This window comes from Trachypithecus francoisi, unplaced genomic scaffold, assembly GCF_009764315.1.
Source record: "Trachypithecus francoisi isolate TF-2019V2 unplaced genomic scaffold, Tfra_2.0 Lachesis_group5, whole genome shotgun sequence".
Classification (NCBI taxonomy): Eukaryota; Metazoa; Chordata; class Mammalia; order Primates; family Cercopithecidae; genus Trachypithecus; species Trachypithecus francoisi.
Window position 1 is genome coordinate 22,575,778 of NW_022681470.1, and position 3,586 is coordinate 22,579,363.

Here is a 3,586-nt window from a genome sequence, read left to right on the forward strand (position 1 = left end):
TAAAAGAAAAAAAAAAAAAAAAAGACCAGACATCTTAAAAAGATTCTTCAAATCCTAACCCTAGACACTAGACATTGAATGCCTCTCCTAGCCTCCACTAATGGACAAAAAATGCCCTTCAGTGTTTCATCTATTTCATCTTACTCATTCCTCAGAACATTCTGCTGACATCAACAGCCTCCAGGCCTTTACACATGCATGTCTTTCTTTATGAAATACACACACACACATGCACACACATCTCTACACCTTGCTTATTCTATAAATCCATATTCATCCTTCAACTTCTTGCTCAAGGATCACTTCTATTTTAAAATTTCCCAGACACCACAGCGTGCCCCAACTCACCCATTCTCACTGCAGTGACTGCTCCCGGAACCTGAGCAAACCACAAGTCTGATCCTGCCGCACTATGATGACTGATCTTCTGGTTTCTCCCCAACAACCATCGGTTCCCCAAAAGGCAATACTTTGTAACCCTAGCACTTACTATCATGCCTAATGTCTAACAAGTACACACAATTTGTTGAGTTAATATATTCCACATGTAGCTTCTTCTCTGAGAAAACATCAAATGGCAGATGACACTGATGCAGCAGGCGGGCCCTGGGATGGGGAACCACGGTGGCTTCCCTGCAGGTTTCGGCAGTGGCATTCGGGGCGGGGTCGCTGCCCTGGACCAGGCCTTGCAGAGGCAAGGCCGAGGATAAGGTGTGGATGCCTATCACCAAACTGGGCTGCCTGGTCAAGGACATGAAGATCAAGTCCCTGGAGGAGATCTATCTCTTCTCCTTGCCCATCAAGGAATTTGAGATCATTGAGTTTTTCCTGGGGGACCTCTCTCAAGGAGGAGGTTTTGAAGATTATGCCGGTGCAGAAGCAGACCCACTCCGGCCCAGCGCACCAGGTTCAAGGAGTTTGTTGCCATCGCTGACTACAATGGTCATGTCGGGCTGGGTGTTAAGTGCTCCAAGGAGGTGGCCACTGCCATCCACAGGGTCATCATCCTGGCCAAGCTCTCCATTGTTCCCGTGAGCAGAGGCTACTGGCAGAACAAGATCGGCAAGCCCTATACCGTCCCTTGCAAGGCGACAATCCGCTGCGGCTCTGTGCTGGTGTGCCTCAAGGGCGCGCCCAGGGGCACTGGTACCGTCTCGGCGCCTATGCCCAAGAAGCTGCTCATGATGGCTGGTATCGATGACTGCTACACCTCAGCCAGGGGCTGCACTGCCACCCTGAGCAACTTCGCCAAGGCCACCTTTGATGCCTTCTCTAAGACCTACAGCTACCTGACCCCCGACCTCTGGAAGGCAACTGTACTCATCAAGTCTCCCTAGCAAGAATTCCCTGACCACCTCACCAAGACCCACACCAGAGTCTTTGTGCAGAGGACCCAGGCTCCAGCTGTGGCTACAACATAGGGTTTTTATACAATAAAAAGAAAGTGAATTAAACCTGTAAAATATATGTGTGTGTGTGTGTGTGTGTGTATTCCACCTATAAAATATAAAATTATGACACTGATTTTTAAAGTGTTATATAACTTACTCATATGGTTGTTTTCAAAAGCCAGTTTAAGCCAGAGGGGAAAACAAAATAATCACACTAGTTTGGTCTTCTTTTTTAATCTGAATCAGAATTACTTGGCTTTATCCCCTACCTAATTCATTCGATTTGGCTCTGAATTGTAGAATCCGCCTTATAAGTGGAAGATTTGCCACCATCAAGAATATTAAGAAGACTCCCTCTGACTTCAGAGGCAATTCAAGTCAGTGCAATGAACACTAAGCTAAGTACTGAAATTCTACAAAAAGAATCCTTCCAAAAACACAGCCTCTCTGATGGAACCAGAGCTCTCCTCCAAAGGTGCTAACTTTTTGTTTGGCTGACAGGCTCTGCCCCAGACCGTCTCTTGGAGTGTGTGTTTTTATCATAATTCTAACACAAAGAGTAAGAGCCCCATTTCTAACCACAGGTGCTACCCAAGCTTACCTCGCTGCCCCAAGCCAGAAGTTCCCCCTTTATGTATCACTGCCCATGCCCTTCCCCATGCCTGAGTTTACCTTACATTCAAGCCATCAATGTTCATTTCTCAAAATTCTACTCAATTAATAGCTACCATTTACTGAGTGGCTCTATGTGCCAGATACCCTATTAGAGGTTTTATAGACACTCTAGAATCTTAAATCCCAAAAAACCTATGGTCAAGTGTTATAAGTATCCTCATACACAAGTAACTGAGCAAGTGATGGAACCAGGTGTGACTCCAAAGCTCATGTTAATTGTGGAGGTATACATCTTCCACTGGCTCATTAAATATTCACTTAATACTCTATGGACATAGTGTTATTATCTCATTTTACAGATGAGGAAACCAAAGTATAGCAAGGTCATAAGGCTTCTCAGACTAGTTCCAAATTATTTAAGCCCCTCCAGTTACTCATATCTCTTTAGGTCTGTACTGGCAACTGTCTTGCCAACATAGACAAAATTGCAGTCAACCAGGAAGAGGCCAGGCTGAGAGGTGAAGACAGATGGACTCTCGAGACACAATCAAGCCTTACTGATATATCTATAGTCTTCTCAGTCACATGAGGAATTAAATTGCCATTTTTACTTTAGTTTGACTTGGCTATAGTCTGAGTGTTTATGTTGAAATCCTAATCTTTAAGGTGATGGTATTAGGAGGTAAGACCTTTGGAGAGGTGAATAGGTCATGGGATGGAGCCCTCATTAATAGGATTAGTGCCTTTTTAAAAGAGGTCTGATCTGCCATGTGAAGACACAACAAATAGGTGCCATCTGTGAACCACGAAACAAGCCCTTACTGGACACCAATCTGCCATCACCTTGATCTTGGACTTCCCAGCTTCCATAACAGGGAAAAATAAATTTCTGTTGTTTATAAGCCACCTGGTCTATGGTATTTTGTTATGGCAGTTTCGATTAAAATAACTTCACTTTTTAACTGTTGCTTACAACACAAAGAGGCCTATTTAAGACAAAAATGAACACCTGCAAGGTGAAACAATAAAATAATGTGGATGACTTTTTAAAAACTCACATACCAAGGTTTGTTCATCCAAATGACAGCAGTTCCTTTCGAAGTAGCTATCTTAAGGAAAATGAAGTTGCAAGTAAGTAGGCAACCAGAGGAAATGCTATGAAAAAATGCCCCCAAGTTGTGGTATTGATCAAGCACTGGCCAGTATTTTGGAATGAATAATGTACTTGATTTTGCAAGCCTAGTTACTTCGTGTTGTCATAGGGAGTAGCTCAAGGGACAGAAAGAAAATTACTTGCTTCCACTCCTATTCAAACTACAGGCTCTTGATCTGTCAGTCCATTCTGAACATTGGTATAAAATTAATGAATAATCAGCTTCTTTTCCCTGAACTACTAGCCTGAAGCTTGCAGATAAAGTATCAAATCTCAACAAAATCAAACATAAAGTCCCCAGATGTTCAGATAAGTCATATGCCAGGATCTACCTTTGGCCCCAGATTCTCCTGTTCCCAACTTTGACTCAGTTGAGACTCAGTGGCTTCTCTCCTGGGACAAGATCAACGGTTCAGCCAAGGCAGCA

At 43.6% G+C, this 3,586-nt stretch overlaps 1 pseudogene; it reads left to right on the forward strand.

Moving 5' to 3' along the window:
- The first annotated feature begins 717 nt into the window (after window positions 1-717).
- LOC117076564 lies at window positions 718-1,337 on the forward strand (annotated as a pseudogene).
- The last annotated feature ends 2,249 nt before the right edge of the window (window positions 1,338-3,586 follow it).